Source organism: Mirounga angustirostris, unplaced genomic scaffold (assembly GCF_029215605.1).
Source record: "Mirounga angustirostris isolate CCGP_5_RB_7025 unplaced genomic scaffold, mMirAng1.0.hap1 SCAF_3, whole genome shotgun sequence".
In the NCBI taxonomy this organism is placed as follows: Eukaryota; Metazoa; Chordata; class Mammalia; order Carnivora; family Phocidae; genus Mirounga; species Mirounga angustirostris.
The window spans coordinates 233,291-255,301 of NW_026991711.1; the positions used below are offsets into that span (position 1 = coordinate 233,291).

Below are 22,011 nucleotides of genomic sequence, written 5' to 3' on the forward strand. Positions count from 1 at the left end.
GAATGGATGCCGCTGGGAGGACAGCATGGTGGCTGGTGCGGCTGGCGTGGTCAGCGCTGTGTGTGAATGGTCCTCATGCCTCTGGGTGACCCTTGTGGGGACTTGATGTCCTGTCTTGTGGTGGTGGTTGCCCCTAGAAGTTCTGACGCTTGAGAGCAGAGGGGAGATCACGATGCTTGAGCAGGGAGTCCTCACTGATTGGTCTTCTGCATCCTGATGTTGGAGTGGGGGTCTGTATCTGCACGGTGAAGGAAGGGCTTATACCATGACTGACTAAGGTGGCTTTAACCGGCAGGTAGTAATGTATAGGAATGATCTGCCACAGTCTGCTGTTAAATGAACACTAGCAAAAAGTAGACACCAAGTAAATGCCAATTGAAAGGGTGATTATACTATGGGGCTTCCACAGTGTGGAATATTATGCAGCTTTCAGAGGAATGAGTTAGAGCCCGGCCAGGCTGTGTGATATGCAGGAAGTTCCAAGGGGTATGACTAGAAAGAAAAACAAAACGCAGAAAAATCTACCTAAGTTCACCCCTTCAAGAATAGTAAAACACAGATACACACGTGCAGATGTGGACATAAAGGCGCACACAAGCCTATCAGCTGGACTCGCTGGGGTGGGGAGTGTGGAAGAGGAAAGCCAGTGAGAAAGAAAAGATCTGTTTCAGAAAATCAAGGATATTACTGTTAGGCATGCATGGGGAATTATGTATATAGATAGGCATGTGAAGAGTTTAAAAATCACAACTTTAAAAATGGAAAGAATAACTTTCTGGAGAGGAAAGGCCCAGAAAGGCAAAATAATTTACCTAGATTGCTGACAGGTGTGGGAGAGTTGGGAGTGGGGCTGCCGTTGGAGTCCAGAAACAGCGAACCAGATGCTGGGGCAAAGGGAGCGCTGTGGGAGCGCAGTGCAGGGACTGGCTTGTGAGTGGTCCTCGAGTCAGCTGCCACGTCGGAGAACTGACACGGATGAAAGGAAATTTAAAGTCATATCATCCACAACAGATGGCCCAGTTCTTTTCTCTAAGTGTGAGGCAGCGTTCAGAATTAACACTTAACACATTCAATCTTCGGTATAAGTGCAGGTCCCATGGTCATCCTTAGAAATAAGGAGGTGAGTCCCTGATTCTTGGCCACAGAGCAGGCTGGGGTGCCGGAAGTGGTTCTCACACGAGGTTTGTTAGGCCAAACTCAGGGGCCACCTGGGCCTCAGCGTCTGGGAAGCTTTTGGTTTGAGTGTGTATTTTGTCTTTGCTGGAGTCTGTGGATCATCAAGCTGACAGTGGGATCAAAGATAGTGATTCCTTGTTTGACAAGTGTCTGAAAGGGTGAGGCGTGTTTCTGCACACAGGGCTGGACTCCCTGGGGCTGTAGCTCTGTCCATTCTGAAATTTAGCATTGCTGGTTTCAGTTTCCTTTTTTTTAGAGAGAGAGAGTGGGTGAATGCATGCACCAGTGCTTGTGGGCAGGGAGGGGCAGAGCGAGGGGAGGGAGAGAAGCAGGCTCTGTGCCCAGTGAGGAGCCCGACCTGGGACTTGATCTCACGACCCTGAGGTCATGACCTAAACCTAAAACAAGAGTCAGATGCTTAACTGACTGAGACACCAAGGTGCCCCTGGTTTCAGTTTTCCAGTAAGCTTAAACCCCTCTCTGGGGACAGCCGCATCCTGATACAGCTAGTAAATTCTGCATCTCTCATCTGAGCCACACGTGGTGCATCTCTCATCTGAGCTACACATGGTGCATCTCACATATCCGAGCCACACGTGGTGCATCTCTCATCTGAGCCACACGTGGTGCATCTCTCGTCTGAACCACACATGGTGCATCTCTCATCTGAGCCACACGTGGTGCAGCTCTCGTCTGAACCACACATGGTGCATCTCTCATCTGAGCCACACGTGGTACATCTCTCATCTGAGCCACACGTGGTACATCTCTCATCTGAGCCACACGTGGTGCATCTTACACATCTGAACCACACGTGGTGCATCTTACACATCTGAGCCACACATGGTGCATCTCTCATCTGAACCACACGTGGTGCATCTTACACATCTGAGCCACACGTGGTGCATCTCTCGTCTGAACCACACATGGTGCATCTCTCATCTGAGCCACACGTGGTGCATCTCTCATCTGAGCCACACGTGGTACATCTCTCATCTGAGCCACACGTGGTACATCTCTCATCTGAGCCACACATGGTGCATCTCTCATCTGAACCACACGTGGTGCATCTTACACATCTGAGCCACACGTGGTGCATCTCTCATCTGAACCACACGTGGTGCATCTTGCACATCTGAGCCACACGTGGTGCATCTCTCGTCTGAACCACACGTGGTGCATCTCTCATCTGAGCCACACGTGGTACATCTCTCATCTGAGCCACACGTGGTACATCTCTCATCTGAGCCACACGTGGTACATCTCTCATCTGAGCCACACATGGTGCATCTCTCATCTGAACCACACGTGGTGCATCTTACACATCTGAGCCACACATGGTGCATCTCTCATCTGAACCACACGTGGTGCATCTTACACATCTGAGCCACACGTGGTGCATCTCTCGTCTGAACCACATTGTGAGGGGCAGCACACTCCTCTGAGGTCTGGAAGGAGGCTGAAGGCTGTGCTCAAGTTACACAGTAAAACAGAACTTTTTCTAGAAACAGAACAGTACCCTTCACTCCTAAGTCTGTCGAGGAATGACTCTCATGCCTGTTTTTTCCTCTTTACATTGTTTCTGTTCCTGTTATCTGAATGATTTCCAAAATGTGAAGCATTATTCTGTCGTGGCCCCCAGTTGCCAGTGGGATAAAACCCAAAGGTAAACAAAGTGGCCAGATCTTTCTTAGACTCAGGGGTGACTCAGCCTGGAAACCCGTGGCCAGCGGTGCTCTCCTCTCAGGCTGGCCAGCCCCCTGCGCATCCTCCACAGCACGTTCTGCTCAGCACCTGCAGGTGCCTTCGGTGGCTCCTTCCGCACCAGAAGCAGGACCCAGTCACCAGGCTTTTCCTGAGAACCATCTTCCTCTTTTCTTGGTCTCTAGGGCTGGCAGGCTCCTGGGATGGAGCTCTGGCTTCTGGATTCTTCAAGACATGTAACAGTTGAGAGTGCTAATTATCTGTGTATTTCTTTCTGGAGCTTTGTTTTTGGACTCCACAGTTTTCTAAGTTACTACGTGGGTCCAGTTAGGTGTGATCTTCGTGTGAGCCCTTTGTCTCGTGCACCGGATCGGGGCTGGTTCCTCCTTTCTCGTATGTTCTAAGAGCCCATGTAGTGCTTGAGGACTGTTACGTGTGCCTCTAGATCTCTGCGGCTTTGTTGTGTGTTTCCTTTCTTTTAAGGAAAAAGATTCGTTTTCCTTTTTTTAGCTCTTGTGGTTTCTGTTTTTGGTCCTGAATCCACTTCTGGGAGGTACAAGAACAGAAGGTTTGTTTGATTTTGTCCGTTTCACTCCACCAGATCAGTCACTGCTCAGGGAGCCACGCACACGCTGAGCAAAGCAGTGCGCCTTCCTATCCGGTCTTCTAACGATTCTGTGCAATGCACAGGACAGGTATTTTAACCGGCTCCCACCTCTGAGGCTCAGAGAAGCTGGTGACTTTTCTAAAATCACACTAGCAAGAGAGCCTGTGGTTGCCCAAGTTGGCTTGTGATGGACTTGCAATGTCTAAAACCCAGCACTTTTGTGGTTAGGGAGGAACTGCCCTCTTGGGTGTGTTGCCAAATTACTTCCTCGGACAAGAGATAGCTGCCTTCCCACCCATGCCTTTCTCCTCCTTAGTGAACCGTTAAATGAGCATTTATGGGACTTAGCAGAGTGACCCCTTCGGATGAATGTGTGGATATCCAGGGGGTCAGAGCCTGCTGACCCACTTCCCAGCTGAGTAAGGTCTTGAGCTGTCTGGAGCACCTGAGACCTGCTTCAGAAGGAGGGCTGCCCCCCTTGACTCCCGCCCTCGGGCTTCTGTCCGATCATCCCCTCCTCCTGGTTGGGTGGCCCCACTCTCCCTGCCCCCCCCCCCAGGTGCCGACCTTACCTTATGCAGGGAAAGCTCTCTGGGCAAGGCAGACAGTGAAGGCGTGGCCTTGCGGCAGGTGGAAGATGGGTTGAGTGGGGCAGTTAAACTCAGACGCTTCAGAGGGTATGTCAGCCCCAGGCCCCTAAGCCTCTGGGTACCTGCTTATTTTGGCCCAGCTAAACTGGGACTTTCCAAGGCTGGGGTCAAACTGAGATCCAGGAATACGAGTTGGTTCTGGAAAACCCATCAGTGTGAAGACCCTAGGGAACCTGGCCAAGCCCAGTACTTGTTTTGAGGTCTGGGGTGCATGCTGTGACCTGCTGGTTTTCCCATGGCCTTTGGGATGAGGGCCTGGCTGGGGAATTCCAGGCCACTCAGGGCTGAGGCTGGCAAGCTCTGTCTGCTTAGAAGGCCCTGCTAGCCTGTCCTGGGGCTGACTACCATGAATAGTTCGTGTTTTTTTTTTTTTTTTTAAGATTTTATTTATTTATTTGACAGAGAGAGAGAGAAAGAGCACAAGCAGGGGGAGAGGCAGAGGCAGAGGGAGAAGCAGGCTTCCCATGGAGCAGGGAGCCTGACACAGGGCCGATCCCAGGACCCTAGGATCATGACCCGAGCCAAAGGCAGGCATTTAACCAACCGAGCCACCCAGGTGCCCCTCATGAATAGTTTTTTACTTAGGATCAAATAATTGGATATTTTATTACTTTATAGGGGTGAGTTTCAAGGGCAGTGAACTCTGCCTATATGATGTATACACGGAAGATGCTTAGCACCAGCATGCAGTATGTCCAGGAGTTGGTCAGGCTTACAGAGGAGCCAAGTGTTCTTGAACTTTCCTCACGGATGAATCCTGTAAGCAGAGGGTTTAGTTGAGGGAGGCAGTCATCCGTCTGTACTTTCTTACGAGGCTGCCTCTTGTTGGAACATGGTTTTGTGCGTGCACACACACGTGCACAGAATGCACACGCAGACACACACATGGGCGCACACACAGGCACACTGCACACACACAGTTGCACACGTATATACACGCGGGCACACTGTACACACACATACGTGCACAGAACACACACACGTATACATGCGGGCACACAGAATATGCACACGGAATACACACACCGATGCACATGTGTGTACACACGGGCACACCACACACACGCATGCACAGAACACACACACGGATGAACACACCGCTCACACACACACACACACACACGGGCCCTAGGGCCTGTCTCGGCTAGAGGTGCGCGATGCTGTGTGCCCAGCATGGTGGTAGGATGGAGACATAGGGAGGCTCACAACCCTTTCCCACTAGCTGGGATCCGTGGCGTGGGGGGCACTGGCCACGCGTGGCATAGTAGAGTGTGCGGCATGTAAGAGGAGTTCCTGTTTCTCAAGCACATCAATCTTCTTTCGTCTGCTTGATGTGGTGGAGGCTGCAGAGACGCTGCAGAGAGTCACGTGGCCCCTGTTAGCCGATCCCCAGGCGTCTGTGGCTGTGTTTTGGGGACACCTGTAGCCTGAGAGCCTGCCCTGGAGTCTCAGTACTTGGACACTTGCCTTTCCACTTTCCGTGATTTGAGAGCTTTTTCTGCAGTTGTATTTGAGCTTTTAATTTTTTGTATTTGAATCAGAAGCCTTTCACTTTTCAGGCCCACAACCTGGGCCTTGCAGCTTTTTTCCCCTATTTGTTTCTGGCCTGTTTGTCAATTGGCTCCCCTCGGGCGGGAGTTCCCCGTCTTTGACAAGCTCCGGGGACTCTGGGCTGGGCTGTGCAGCTCAGGAGGGTACAGTGGAATGAGGATGAGGGTTGTCACCTCGGGAAACGGGAGAAGGGGCCCTCTACCAGCCTTGGTGCTAGATCTGCCTCGGTGAGCCGTGGCCCCGCGGAGCCTCTGGCGGTGCCCCAGGGAAGGCAGTCCTTGGGCAAGTCTGTAGGTTTGGGTGAGAAGCTCCTTCTGCGTGTTAACTTGGGGCAGGCGCAAACACGGTCCCTTGTGTCCCTCCAGGTTCATGGGGACAAACCCTGGAACTAAGCAGCTTGCTTGGGAGAGCCCCCCCCCCCCCCTGCCGAGTGGCAGCCAGTGAATGCACCTCTCTGGAAGAGGCGAGGCCTTGCCTGGGGTGATGATTTCCCATTTCCCTCCAAGCTGGGTCTGCTGCAGATGGTGACTCCTTGAGAAATCCTGGGAGGTGATGGTCAGAAGACCTTGCTTGGCTTCCTGAGCCCCCAGCTGGCTCCATCCATCTGGAATCTGCGGCATTCCTTTCTCTTTTCATCATTTCCTGCTCTGCACAGCTTGCGACAAGTATTTGGAGAAAGAGTTTCTCAGCATTTGGACCCAAGAATGTGTTTATGCATGTCCTGACTGGAAATAAAGGGTCACATGGAAAGAAAAAACCACTTGTCATTATGTTTTTTCTCAGTATCTTGATTTTCTCTTTGTTATTGTTTCATAAAGTGTTTCCCAGTGCTCTCTTCAGGGAACCCCTTTCCTGTCTTCTTGAGTCAAGGGAGCAGAGGGGGTGGTCAGGAGGGAGCAGGAGGGGCAGGCTAAGTGTCTGGTCCCGGGAGTTAGACTCTTCTCGTTCAACCAGTCGTTATTCACTATGATTAGTAACAGTTTAATTCGGTGTCTCTCCTTCTTTTGGAACACGCCCCTGCCTGCCCAGCCTGCTCCAGCCTTCCTGTGGACAACTGTACGAGAATCGCTGGTTTTGTGAACGTAAGAATGTCGACTTTAAAAAGTAGGATGTATGTGTTGATTTTCAGTAGAGAGGGTCAGCTGACAAGCCAGCTTGAGCACACAGGTTTCAGCAGCTCTTGCCTCACACTCCAGAAGCTCGTTCAGAATTCCCTCTTGCCATGGCCTCAAAGTGGTGATGGCGTTGTTTTCAAATAAAGTATTTCAGAATTCTTTGGAAAATCTGCTGTGCATCGAATCTGGGAGGCATTGCGGGGCGTGGGAGCACGTGTTGAGTCCCCGTGTTGGGATGGGGGTAGGCCAGGAGGGGTGGCATCCACAAGTAGAGTAAGACATATGACTTTTTGGGTCACCACAAGGCAATGGCAAGAACTTTGAGTTTGACTTGATGTGTTAATCCCAAATGGTAGTTGGGGAAAAGTTAGTTTTCAGAAGGTTTTCTCCTGCTGTCAAGTGCTTGCGGGTTGCTTAGGCGGTGATTCTGCGTCACACGGGTCGACCATTGACCGAAGTCAGCCCACGGGGGGCCTGATGTTTCTGATTGTTTCCCGCTAGTTGGATGCCACCATCAAATGCTTCGTACAGGGGCGCCTGGGTGGCTCAGTCGTTAAGCGTCTGCCTTCGGCTCAGGTCATGATCCCGGGGTCCTGGGCATCGAGTCCCGCATCGGGCTCCCTGCTCCGTGGGAAGCCTGCTTCTCCCTCTCCCACTCCCCCTGCTTGTGTTCCCTCTCTTGCTGTGTCTCTCTCTGTCAAATAAATAAAAAAATAAAAAAAAAATGCTTCATACAGGGCTGTGGAGCCATATAAACTGGGTATTCCGCAGCACACAAAGAAAATAGAGGCCTTGCCTTCTAAGTTTTTATGGACCGAAGGATAAATAAGACAGTCTCGTATTTATGGGAATAATAATAACGGGAATTTTCAGGTCTCGGGGAGGCAAGTTTTCCTTTGTGCTGAGAAGACGGGGACGGCTCGACCTCCTCCTGCTGCCCCCTGAGGAGCAGATGCCTCTGTGTGCAGGCGTACTTCCCAAACCTGCAGAACCCAGGTTTAATTACGCAGAGTGCTCCCCATCGTAAAGAAGAGCACTTACTTTTATCTTTAAAAATAAATTAAAAATCAACTCCGTGTTTTACCTCTTCTAGTGCAATTTCCCCCACCTTTAACAGCTCTGAAGAAGATTTGCTTCCCCTCCCTTGGCAGCAGGTGACAGCGGTCTGTCTTACAACAGAGGCTTCTTGCGCTCCTTGAGGTGGGGGGATTGTCTCGCTGGAACAGCAGGAGCCGGGAGGGCTAGGGACTGGGTGGCCGGACGGGATGCTGTTTTCTGCATTGGTATTTACGTGTGTGCGTTTCGGAGTTGCAAACCTTCAGCTAAAAATCTTCAGCTAAAATAGGGCCTGCAGGATGGGGGAGGATGGCATGAAACAGCTGAGGCCCACAGGCAGCAGGTGGTGCACAAACACGATTTTGTTCCTGTGTGTCTTCTTCCTGTCCAGACTCCTCTGTAGTTTGCAGGGTCCTTAGTGGGAGGGCAAGGGAGTGAGAGTAAGAAAGCAGTCGTTCAAAATGCTTCAGAAACGAGGCTCCCGACTGGGGAGGTGTGGGTAGAGCAAGGCTCGTCCCTTTCCGGGAGGTCCTCCTGATCCTGGGGTTTCCCCAGGAATCTTGGCCTCTTGGCCATGAGTGACAGCACAGTGGGAGGGCCCCAGCGCTGTCTCTCTGGGCCCCAGCCCCCCAGCTTCCTGGGTTTTTGCTTAGCACTACTCAAGTCCTCGATCCTGTGAACGGAGTGGAAAACCAGAGGAGAGAGGAGCCCTGTGAGTTTTTCTTAGACTGGTCTTGGGTGACTCATGAATCTTGCTCCTTCCTTGAGAGAGCAGGACTGGCCTCATGGAGGGGCGCACCACCGTCTTCACCCCCAGCTCTGTGACACCCATCCTAGGCTCATGCCCGTCTGGTCCCAGCCCGTGCTGGTCACCTGGGAGTGAGTGCGTCCAGATACACAACTTCCCTTTAACGCCATGGTTTTAAACCAGGGCAGTTTTGCACCCCCGGGACATTTGGCCATGTTGGGGATGTTTTTGTTTGTCACAACTGGGAGGGGGATGGTGGTCCCCACAGCACAGAGCACCCACCTTGAGAATGTCCACGCTGGGTGGGGAGAGGTTAGGGCAGCTTGACACCAAGGGTGTGTCTGACTAGCTCTTTGCTTCTCTCCAGGAATGTGGCCTTGAAGTGCTGTCAGTCGCATTTGGGGGCAGGGAGGAGACGGATCTCATGCTTGCCTCATGGAAAGACCCCCCCCCCCCCCCGCTCCCGGCAGTGTGGACCAAACTGATACAGCCTGAGGGTCTAGGGTGTGGACAAGGAGGGTAGCACCCTGGGGCTGAGCTGGTGGTAGTCTGGCTCTGCACCTTACCTGCCGTGTGAACTTCAGCAAGTCACTTAACCTCTCTGTGAAACGAGTAACAGTAGGCTTCGTAGGGTTCTTAAGTGGGTTGAGTGGCATGGTGGCGATGTGCTGGGCCTGCCTGCTCCTTGCCTTTCTCATCCAGTGCTTCCTCACTCTGAGGAGGGCCTGAGGCATCACAGGGCTGGATGGGCAACCAGCGGTATTTTCATGACCTGTCGGGAGCAGGACTGCTGGCCAGATTCCTTGAGAGGATGTGGCTGTGTGGATGGGAAGGGCCGGGCTGGGAGGCCTGGGGTCTGGCCCCCATGCTCCTGGCTGGGTGGGCTCACCTGCATTACCTGTCCCCCCAGCCCTTGGGACCGGCTGGCCCCATCAGGCTGGGGTGCCCAGGGACTTCTCCACTGCAGGCTGCTTCCGAGCCTGTCTGTTCTCTTCATGGAGGGTGTCCCTGTTTCTTCCTTAAGCATGCTGCCTGTGACTTAAAAGTAAAATATTAACCAAGAAGCATAATTTCACATTTAAAAGTAGTTTTGCAGGGATAGTTGTGCCTGTAGGCTGTGTTTTCCCTTGGGATGCAGTAGAAGTAGGAAATAGGAGGTATTCCTGAGTTCTCAGCTAGTTATAAAGCATTTAGTGCAGTTAAAAAAATTCCTACAAGGCTGCGTGTGCTATGGAAGAAGCTGTGAAAACAGCGGACCACGCTGTCCCCCTAGATGCTATGGTGACAATTCAAGTTTTTTGGCATGTGGTTTTGAATTCTGTAGCTTTTTTCTGGGTCATTTCATGGTTTTATCTCAGTGGCACAGACCCCGATGGTGGGAAGTGGTATTAATGAATCAGTTTAACTATTTTGGAAACTGTAGGAAGTTATCTTGTGATGAGCCTGCACTTAGAGCGTACAGGCGCGCCCCCCCCCTTGAAAAACAAGTGTTGTTTTTGTGTGCTGAGCAGCCTCCCATGATCACGGTGGGGGTCTGACGGCTCCAGTCCCCACTGTCATTCTCATGACGTGGGTGCTTGTCCCTGAGTCCTTACATTCACATGCTGACCCTGACCAGGAGAGACACCCGGTGACTTCTCTTGCAGTTGGACAAGATGCAAATGCTGGGTCGCCGGACACAGTTGCAGGTGACCCACCAGCAAGGGAGGCCCTCGTGAGCTGGAGGTGTTTTTAGGTGGTGACGCCTGACTCTGTGCCTCCTGAGGCATGACCTCTGCATGCTGGACCGGGTTCTTTCTGCACAGACACTGGCCCAGCGGGAGGAGCCCACCACTTGAGCTGACTTCTTCCCACCCCAGGATTAACTGGGAGTTCTGGATGATTTCATTGGCGATTTATAGAGTCTGCCTTCTCCCTGCATTTGGAAATGGGGCTGCTGAGGGGTCAACACCAAACAAGTTTTGGAGGGAGTGTTTACGTACTCTTAAGTTTATACTAAAAACCTGCCCACATTTTATTAATGGAGAAGAGTAAACAAAGATTAGTGAAGAATGAAGAAAAGCAAGTTGCTTTTATAAGTAAAATTCAATGCATGATAATGTTTAACTCATTTTGGCTTGTGCAGTTTATTTGTTTATTTATTTTTTAAGGATTTTATTTATTTGACAGAGAGAGACACAGCGAGAGGGAACACAAGCAGGGGGAGTGGGGGAGGGAGAAGCAGGCTTCCCGCGGAGCAGGGAGCCCAATGCGGGGCTCGATGCGGGGCTCGATCCCAGGGCCCTGGGATCATGACCTGAGCTGAAGGCAGACGCTTAACGACTGAGCCACCCAGGCGCCCCTGGCTTGTACAGTTTAAAGACCAGCCAAAAATAAGGTGTTTTTTTTTCAGAGGTAGAATGAGAGTCCTGACCCATTTTGCACCATGTAGCTCCTGGGCCCTGTGTGATGAGCTGATGGCTGTTAATAGTCTGCCCTCCCCCCTCTCCTCACCCTACGTGGGCAAGGCCCAGATGACCCAGTGTCCTTCGCAGGCTGGTTAGGACTTGAGTCTAATAAAGGAAACCCCAGGAAATCCAGAATAGGGAGCTAGCACGGTGACGGCAGGAAATCATTTGCGGTTTGGCTTTCTGATAGCACCATAAGGGCTCCCGCACACGTCTGCATTGCACATACTCGATAACGGTGTGTGGAGTAAATCGTGCAAATCTCTAATAGAAGCTGTTTCACAATCTTGAAATGCAGGTGGCAAAGTTCACCAGTCTGGTTTCCTCATTAATACTTCCCTTCAGCGGTCTAAGGCAGCTTGGTTCCCCGGGTGGGCTTAACAGGGACCCCTTTCGATTCAGGTGTCACCACTCTGCAGCCATGGGCCATATGCTGAGTGACCTCGTGACCTGCCCAGAGGGTGCATGGGGCTCTGGGGGGCCCTGGGCCGCACCTGTTGGGTTAGGGTGTCTGGTGTGCCAGGCTGGACCCCTGCCGGGGGGGACCTCTGCACCCCAGGTGCCACCCTTGAGCCCCTCCTTGAGCAAGCTCTGCCTGGGACAGCAGAACAGGGAAAGCTGCCGCCTTTGGGGCCAGCATTGCTCACCTGCTCATTCGGGCTGTCCCAGGACCACCCCAAGCTCCTCCCCTGAGTCAGCAAAGGGCTCCCAGTGACTTTCTCTCAGCTCCTAGTCCCCCCTCCCCCCACCCCACCCCGGGGACCCTGGTTCTCTCCATCTTAGTGTCCTCATGTGCCCTCCCTGTCCCCCTGGTCCCCCTGTCCTCCCAGCCCCCCTGCCCTGGCCCTTTGCATGTCCCATTGCTCTCCCCACTCCCCCACTAGGAGATGGTCTCCTTCCCACTGAGGTTCCTTTTTGAAATACTGGGGACTGACTGCTGAGTCTGTGTCTGAGCTGGTTCAGCTCTGTTGCCTTTCGGGGGTAGGAGGCTGCTGGGCCTCCCTGGAGGTGGGAGAAGAGGCGGCATGCCTATCACACTGTCCTCGGATTTTTCACCAGGGCTCTCCAGGTGGGGTCCTCATGCGAGCAGCATCACCTGGGGACTGGTTTGCTGTGTGGAAACACAGGAACTCTGGGGCTGGGCCTGGAGACCCTTGTTTGCGGGGGTTCCCATGCAGCCGAGGTTGAGGGCCCCTGGTCTTTACAGCAGAGCTGAGAATCCAGCAGGGCCTCCTGGGCGGCCACACCTGTGGAAGGTGCTCCGGCTGTTGGGGAGAGGCCCTGACTTTCCTGGGTGGAGGTCCTGCCAGGACCACGTTCCGACTCCCCGGGACCTCTGCAGCAGCTCAGGGAAGGAGCTCTTCAGGAGCCCCTCTGGGGGCTGTGCTAACACCCATTCGCATAGACGGTCTGTTTTGTTCCCCAGATTGGTCTGACACAGCGGCATGTCCCACACAGACTGCGCAGGGTGCCCAGACCGAGGTGTGCGTGGAGTGCGTGCGGCCAGACGTGGCAGAAGAGGACGGGGTAGTGCCATGCACCCAACCCCACGAAGGGGCTTCTTTGATTTTTGCTTTTGTTTCTTCCACTAACACCCACATCCCATTCTTTAGAATTAAAGGGTGAAGTGTGCACCTCCCACAGCAGCAGGGACAGAAGGTGTTTGACGTTGGTCACATTCTGTTTTGAATTACTGTTGCTGTACGTTGTTACTCCAGCCACAACTTGGGACCTGACGCGCCCCCAGAAGGACTGGTCTTGCTCAAATTACAACCAGGGAGAGCGCTAATTACTGACCTTGGATAGAGGTTTTACATACTCTGCCGTTATATTTGAGGGTTTTTTTGAACAGCTTGTGTGGTTAGAGGCTATTTTGGAAAGGAAGGTTGTCACGAATGTCGTCGAAAATACTGAGCTTCTCCATGGGAGTTGCTGGGCGGCGGGCTTTTGTGTGGGGGTGGGACGTGATGCTTCTTTCCCGAAGTCACAGCTCACTTGTGGCAGCAACGGTTTGCCGATCTGTACCGCAGTTAGAATTTTTTCGCTTGGGCATCCCTGAATGACAAGGTGCCGGCCAGCATCTTTGCCAGGGCCTTAGGGTGGAAACTTTGGTACAGCCTGCGTCCAGGGTCAGTCCCACCGGCCGGTCCAGCTTTTAGGATGATGCGCAGTCCCCACACAAGCATGAACCAGGGTTCTGCTTGTCGGGTTTCAGGGGAGTGTGTCCCTGCGCCGTGAGGCTCTCTTCAGGCCCCTCAGGAGCCTGGGCTCCGTGGCCCGCGGACGTGTCACCAGCCGTTCTGAGTGCAGGCCGATGCTGCCCCCCTCATGTCTGACGCACCGCCTCCTGGTGCGAGAATCTCAACATGGCCTGTGCAGGGGGTGCTGGGGCACCCCGACACCAGAGGAGAGTGCCCACCTATCCGTGTCCACCGCTTCTGCTCCCAGGGTCTCTGGTCTCCAAGGGTTCCCAGCCGCTGTTTGCTCTGTGTCTTTTCGATGCCATGTATGTGTTTACAAAAGTACACATTTTCCCTGGAGAAGATCAGGGGGATATAGAAAAGCAAAGTTAGACTATGAAAAGTTGTAATTCTACAGCAGGTGCCTTTTTTATGGATAACACCCCAGACACTTCCTTTCTGGGGCGAGACTGGACTGTCACTGTTGTGTGTGAGTGGCTAAGACACAGGTATGTTTATGGGTACCTGCTGCCTGGGTGGTCCCGGTGCCGACATCCCATGTGGCCTAAAGCAGGTGCATGGGGCCCGCCGCAGTCTCTGCTGTAGAAGCTGGAAAGAGATCGTCCACTGTGTTCAGAGATTTGAGGGCCTGGCTTTAGTTTCACAGGTAGGTGTACAAAACCTTGGTGCGGCATTGTGAGGACAAGTTAAAGTCAGACGCCCTGGGGTTCAGTTGTAGCTCTGACGTTTGCTAGTTTTGTGCCTTGGGAGGTTGACATAAGTGTCAGTTGGTTTTGTCATTGTCTTCTTGGGCTGTCGTTGGTTTGGGATTATGTGAACATGCGTGGGGTGTATCCCATGCTGGAGGCAAGAGGAGGCTGTGAATGGGGCTCCTGGTGCTGGGGTGTGGTTCTGGTGTCGATGGGGAAGAACCAAGCGGAGCACTGTGATCGAGTTGGGGGCATGAAGTGAAGGAAGAAAAAGGCGCCTTAGAGCACCTGCTGTTTACATAATGCCTTTCTCAAGATGAGACCATGGCGCCAGAGGTTTTTGGCTTGATGTGGAGCCAGCCGAGTGTCCCGTGACTGAGATGAAGCTCTGAGAACCCGTTTGTCAGCCTGGCTCTGTGCTGCCTCTTGTCTGACCTGACGAATCGATGGTTTCTCAGAAGTTTCCCTTGGGAAACTTGGATTTTGGTCTCATTGAAAGTTGTAAGCAGATTGAGATGGGCGCTGCGTCTAGGTCTGGTGCTCGCCCTGCCCTGTCTTCACAAGCGCCATTTGCAGCCTGGCAGCCTCCTGTCCTCACTTCTGCTGGGAACCAGGGCATGTCTGGTTTTGCTGCTGGCTCTTATTCTGCAGTACCTCTCTGTGATAAACTGCATACTCACTGCAACGATTTAGTGGAACCAGGTCTTCATGAAAAGACCATGATTTACTATGGGGACATGTGAGGATGGTGATAAAGCTCAGGTAGTAGCTGTTGTTGTGGTTGGGGAATTGACTCCCCTCTGTGGATTGCAGCCCCCAGAGTGCGGTGCTGTCTCTGGGGCTCCTCTGTGCCCTCAGCTGGTGCACCAGAAAGGCTCTACGGTGGGGACGGTGACTGGCCCCAGGTCAGATGGTAAATGCTGAAACTCTCGTGTTGGGCGTGAGCAGGATTAAAAGCTTCGGAACAATCAGCATGGGTGTTTACTCTGTGGGCATGCCAGGAACCACGCTAAGCATGCTCAGGCACTGTTATCCCCCTGTTGTTGATAGGGAAACTGAGGCTTAGCAAGAGGCTCATGTCCAGTCTGAGGTGACAGCCCTGGGGGAGGGCAGGCATTTTGGCCGGGCGCGGGACCATCACTCTAAGTCTGTTTCAGGGAGGATCGTGCTCGGCTCCATTCTGGGAAGAGCATTGGTAGCGTGAGCCCCTCCACAGGTACTGAGGTTCATGCTGCCCTGCAGGGCCCTGCTCTCCTCTCATTCTGATGGCTTGGAGCTTCTCGGGTGGCTTGGGATGTGGGGGGGTGGGCAGGACATACTCTAATGGGGGTGGAGTCCACGAGGGGCAGTTGCTGCCACAGGAACCTCCTGGAGAGGCTCTGGGCTGCCTTCCTGGCCACGGTAGGTATCCAGGTCGGGGTGGCCTGGTCCCTGCCCCGTGGGGGAGACTCACACACTTTGCCAGGATGTGAGATGCAGACATTCCTAGAACAGTTTATGAGGGTGGAAAGTGAAACCCATGGAATTATAGCACAAAAAGGCCAGGCACAAGATGTTACATCTATGACCATCAGTGTGAGAAAGACTGAAATACAGGGCCCGAGGGGCTGTGCGGTGCCCAGGCTTGTGTGGGGCACTTCCTCCTTTCCCTGTTATTTAGATGTTCCGGGCAGTCGTTTACTATTTTAACACACAGCTTGTGGCCTCCTCTGTTTCTAATTCAGGCTGCTCTCTGCCCCTACATCTCCACCTGCCCTGACTGGGCTCTCTGCCTTCTAACCTCACGGCCTTTGTCCTGTTCCCTCTGCCAGGCCTGACCTCTGCCCTCTTTGCTCTTCTCTGCCCCGTCCCCCCCACCCCCCAGTCCTCCTGGGTCAGCCTCCTTCCTCAGTGTTCTGGCGGGGTCAGGCCTACAGAAGGTCTTGGTGGCTCAAAGTACTTTTCATTTCTTAGTCATAATGGGAGATGTTAAGATTGGGGGTTTTTTAGGAATTAAACTTACTTTGATTCATGGAAGATTGTGAATTGGCCCTTCATTGAATAATAGGCAGAGTGCCTAGGCCAGCCAAAGCCTCAGATTCTAGTTGCTAAAAATAGGAGTGGTGGGTAAAGGGCATGTTGGCGGAGGGTAGAGGCTCAAGATGGGACCGGCAAGCACCGCGGAGCTCTGCGCTCCAGGCAGCTGACAGAGGAAGTGGGGCAGGTCCAGGTTTGGCTAGAGAGCTTTCTCTACAGTTCTGTTTTAATTGAGCAACCATGTGTGTTAAGAGGGGATAGTTGAAGTTTAAATTACAATAAATTAAAGACTAAATGTGGAAATTTCAGCATTGATTTATTACAAGGTAAAGCTAGACTTCAAACCAGAAAAAATCATTCAGGTCAGAGGGCAAGGTGCCTGCTTTGTATATAAGTTAGCACGTGGAAACATGATTATAGCTTGGAGACTTGGGGCGCTGGGATGGCTCAGTCGGTTAAATATCCGACTCTTGGTTGCGGCTCAGGTCATGATCTTGGGGTGGTGAGATCGAGCTCTGCGCTCGATCAGGCTCTGCGCTCAGCGGGGAGTCTGTTTAAGATTCTCTCTCTCCCTCTGGCCCTCCCTCCGCCCTCTCCAAAAAAAAGTATATATATATAAATGTATAAATAAACTATTTCTTTAAAAGAAACGACTTGGAGACTAACAAAAGTGCTAGCATTGCTAACTAAGGTGTTTACTGCATGAGTGTCATCTTTGGTTGTATAGGGGACTTTTTAAAATGTTAGGCAGGATGTTCTCAGGTTTCTAAAAGCAAAAGTATCATAGAGAACACAGAAGGAGATCAGAACATGCATGGGAGCCTAATTTATGATAAAGATGCATTTTAGTTCACTGAGGAAAAGGTGGTATAGTTAGTAAGTGGAGTTAGCTTAATTGGCTATCTGTCCTGAAAAAAATGACACCCAAAGTCCCACCATACAACTAATTCCGAATGGATCGATGGTGACAACATGTAAAAACAGAACACAAATGACATTTTGGAGGCTGTAGTGAATAACCTCTGGAGTGTGGGAGAACTTCCTAAGTGATCAGTAAACTAAAGGCTGAAGAGGAAAAGATGACGAGTTTGATTACGTAAGAGTTAGAAATTTGAGCGTGGCCGAAGACACCAGGTAAATAGCACACTGGAAGAAGGATCCAGGCTCGTGTTCATGGCCTACCTGCTCGTGGCCTGACCCACGGGAGCTGTGCCTGGAAACCCCACGGGCACAGGTGTGTGTCACGTGCTGGCGGTGCTTGGTGTGCACCCCCAGCCCTGTGGGCAGCCCTGCTGTCATCCCCACTGGGGAGGCAGAAGCTAGAGCGTGGTACGGGGTGGGCACCCGGGGCGCCCGGGGCAGCAGGTTGTTTTCAGACAGCACTTTGGACCCATCCCTCTCGGTGCCCCCTGTGGGCCCTGTGCCGTTCCTGAAAAGGAAGGAGATAAATCCACAGGTAGTACCAAATTCATCATATGGCGAAGAGAAAAAGCTGGTTGCTTTTGTGAACAGTTCAGAACTGCCCCCTCCCATGCATACGTCCCTTACACAGTCGTGAGATCTCAGAGAAAGCTCTGGAAGCTTTTGAACCGAATGGTCAGCTCAGCAGAGTGAAGGGAAGGAAAGATGATTTACTGTTTCTATGTATGTTTTTGTAGCATGGTTACAATGAATATTTCCTTTGTAATTAGAAATATCTAAACATAGATAAAGAATACAGTTCCTTTTAAAACTCTTCATTTTAGGGGCGCCTAGGTGGCTCAGTCATTAAGCGTCTGCCTTCGGCTCAGGTCCTGATCCCAGGGTCCTGGGATCGAGCCCCATGTCAGGCTCCTTGCTCAGTGGGGAGCCTGCTTCTCCCTCTCCCTCTATTTCACCCCCTGCTCATGCTCTCTCTCTCTCTGTATCTCTGTGTCTCAAATGAATAAATAAAATCTTAAAAAAAAAACACAACTCTTCATTTTAAACATGGACCTTTCTAAAAGGAACTATGCATATTATTCAGTTACTGTGAATTTTGTGCCTACTGTATACCCAGAAATGGGATAGATGATTTTGTAGCCTGTGTTACAGTTTGGACCCAGCTGGTTCAGGAGTTAAACAGAAAATAACTAATAAAATAACTAACGTGATTAATTGAGCAGATAGATACAGCAAATCTTCCAGTCCTAGGGATTCAGACTTTGCAGTAGGAAGCACCCAGCCTAAATGGGGTTTGTAAATGAGTTTCTAACTTAAGGTAAATAAAGTGGGCATTTAATCAAAAAGCTCTGAATTCTGTTTCATTTTACATTTAAAGTTTATCAAGAATTGCCTTTAGTATTACACATAATAAATTGACGTGGTCACTGTTTAATATAAAATGAAGGAATTATTGGCTATTAAATTTATAAGCATTTCTATTTAATTATAAACATGCTCTATAGAAATTTTGAAAAACCTAGTTCTAGATTTTCAGGAGTAAGAGAAAAGTGACTCATTCCCCCAGTGAGAGGCTTGGCTTAGTCAACATTTGGGTAACATTCTTGTTCTTCTGTTCAACCATTTCTTCTCTATTTTTATTTTTCATATGGAGATGTCTTGTGTGTGCGCATATGTACTTATTAGATGTTAAATACACATGTATACACGTATGTATTACATAGGTCCTTTAAAAATTCCACTCCAAACATTTCTGTGTATTTCTGGAAGTTCTTCACAAAAATCACTTTGATTCCCGTGCGGCCTTCTACTCAGCCTTATCCACTCCTCCCCCCGGCCCTCCATGCTGCTCAGGACATGTATAGCTTCCTGCCGGCTTCCCCCATGGACAGGCAGCTCCGGGGGTGGTGACTGACCTGGACTTTGCAGCCTTGCATCCTGGCCCAGCGAGGTCGAAGGCACTTGATCTGTTGGAGTCTCCCATCGTTGAATGTTTAAGTGTTTCCTCGTTTTCTTGCCAACGTAAATATTGTTATGATAAACATTGATCATTTATAAATCTTTGCTTTATGGATTATAGTTGACCCTTAAACAACATAGGTTTGAACTGCGTGTGTCCACTTACATGTGGATTCTCCCTTATAATTTTTTTTTCTCTTCCCTTATGATTCTCTTAATAACACTTTCTCTTCTCCAGCTTATTTTATTATAAGAACACAGTTTATAATTCAAATACATACAAAATATGTATTAATCAACTGTCTGTGTTATTGGTAAGGCTCCTGGTCAACAGTAGACTATTAGTCTTTTTTTTTTTTTAGTTGAAGTGTGAGTAATATATAATGCTGTATTAATTTCGGGTGTACAGCACGGTGGTTCGATAATTCTGTATCATTCTCTGCGCATTCCCCTAAGTGTAGTCACCATCTGTCACCGTGCAAGGTTACTGCAATATTATCGACTGTATTCCCTATGCTGTCATTTCTATCTCCCTGACTTATTTTATTTTATTTTTTTATTTTTTTTTAAAGATTTTATTTATTTATTTGAGAGAGAGAATGAGAGACAGAGAGCATGAGAGGGAGGAGGGTCAGAGGGAGAAGCAGACTCCCCGCCGAGCAGGGAGCCCGATGCGGGACTCGATCCCGGGACTCCAGGATCATGACCTGAGCTGAAGGCAGTCACCCAACCAACTGAGTCACCCAGGCGCCCCTCCCTGACTTATTTTATACCTGGAAGTTTATACCCCTTAATGCCCTTCACCTGTTTCACCCAACCCCCACCCCTCTCCCTTTGGCAACCACCAGTCTGTTCTCTGTATTTACGAGTCTGTTTTTTGTTTGTTCATTTTGCTTGAAAAAATCCACATATAAGTGAAATTGTATGCTGTTTATCTTTCTCTGACGTATTTCACTTAGCATTGTACCCTCTAGGTCCATCCATGTTGTCACAAATGGCAAGATCTCTTTCTTTTTTAGTGGCTAAATAATATAAATAATGTAATACAATTATATGATAATATAAACATTATAATATGTAATTATAATATAAAAATAATGATAAAAGTTATATAATGTCATAATAAATATAAGGGTGCATATATCTTTTCAAATTAGTGTTTTCATTTTCTTTGGATAAACACCCAGTAGTGGCATTATTGAATCTTATGGTAGTTCTATATTTAACTTTTGGAAGACCCTCCATACTGTTTTCCAGAGTGTCTGCACTAGTTTGCATTCCCACCAGCCGTGCACAAGGGGTCCCCTTTCTCCGCATCCTCAGCAACACCTGTTGTTTCTTGTGTTTTTGATTCTGGCCATTCTGACAGGTGTGAGGTGATATCTCATTGTGGTTTGATTTGCATTTCCCTGATGAGGAGGAATGTTGAGCCTCTCTTTTCATGTGTCTGTTGACCATCTGGATGTCTTCTTTGGAAAAATGTCTATTCAGGTCCTCTGCCCATTATTTAATTGATTATTTGTTTTTTTGGTATTGAGTTATACAATTTTTTAAATATATTTTGGATATTAATCCTTCATTGGTTATATCCTTTGCAAATATCTTCTCCCATTTAGTAGGTTGCCTTTTGATTTTGTAGGAGGTTTCCTTTGCTGTGCAGAAGATTTTTATTTTGGTAGAGTGCCAATAGCTTATTTTTGTTTTTGTTTCTCTTGCTCGAGGAGGCATATCCATAAATATGTTGCTAAGGCCAATGTCCATGAGATTACTGCCTATGTTTTCTTTTAGGAATTTTATGGTTTCAGGTTTCACATTTAGATCCTTAATCCATTTTGAGTTTATTTTTGTGTATGGTGTAAGAAAGTGGTTCAGTTTCATTCTTCTGCATGTTGCTGTCCAGTTTCCCAACACCATTTATTGAGGTGACTGTCTTTTCCCATGGCATATTCCTGCCTCCTTTGTTGTAGATTACTTGAAAATATAAGTGTGGGTTTATTACTGTTTTGTTCTCTTGATCTGTGTGTTAGTTTTTGTGCCAGTCCCATAGTGTTTTATTATAGCTTTATAGTAGATCTGGAAATCTAGGATTGTGATACCTCTGACTTTGTTCTTTCTCAAGATTGCTTTGGCTATTTGGGGTCTTCTGTGGATACAGATTTTAGGATTATCTGTTCTAGTTCTTGAAAAATGCTGTTGGTATTTTGATAGTGATTGCATTAAAGCTGTAGATTGCTTTTGGTAATATGGACGTTTTTAACGATATTGGTTCTTCCAATCCGTGAGCATGAAATGTCTTCCCATTTGTTTGTGTCCTCTGCAATTTCTTTCATGAATATTTCATAGTTTTTGAAGTACAGGTCTTTCACCTCCTTGATTAAATTTATTTATAGGCATTTTGTTATTTTTGGTGCAGTTGGAAATGGGATTGTTGTCTTCATTTCTCTCTCTCTCTTTTTTAAAGATTTTATTTATTTATTTGACAGAGAGAGAGATAGCGAGAGCAGGAACACAAGCAGGGGGAGTGGGAGAGCGAGAAGCAGGCTTCCTGCCGAGCAGGGAGCCCGATGTGGGACTCGATCCCAGGACCCTGGGATCATGACCTGAGCCGAAGGCAGACGCTTAACGACTGAGCCACCCAGGAGCCCTTCATTTCTCTTTCTGTTGCTCCATTATTACTGTAAAGGAATGCAGCAGATTTCTGTATATTAATTTTTGTATCTTGCAACTTTACTGAATTCATTTATTAGTTCTTTTTTTTTATTATGTTCATAATCATTTATTAGTTCTAATAGATTTTTGGTGGAGTCTTTAGGGTTTTCTAAAAATAGTATCATGTATCTGCATATAGTGAGGGTTTTGCTTCTTCCTTACCAGTTTGGAAGCCTGTTGTTTCTTTATGTTGTCTGATTGCTGAGGCTGGGACTTGCAGTACTGTGTTGAATAAAAGTGGTGAGAGTGGACTTCCCTGTCTTGTTCTGACCTTAGGGGGAGAGCTCTCAGTTTTTCCCCATGGAGTATGCTGTTGGCTGTGGGTTTGTCATGTATGGCCTTTATTAGGCTGAGGTGTGTTCCCTCTAAACCTACTTTGTTGAGGGTTTTTATCATGAATGGATGTTGTACTTTGTCAAATGCATTTTCTGCATCTATTGAGGTGATCAGATGGTTTTTATC

At 49.4% G+C, this 22,011-nt stretch overlaps 1 protein-coding gene across 1 annotated transcript in view; it reads left to right on the plus strand.

Moving 5' to 3' along the window:
- The window catches only part of RASA3 (RAS p21 protein activator 3), a 116,039-nt gene that overhangs the window by 5,786 nt on the left and 88,242 nt on the right, over window positions 1-22,011 (plus strand). The window lies entirely within an intron of this gene.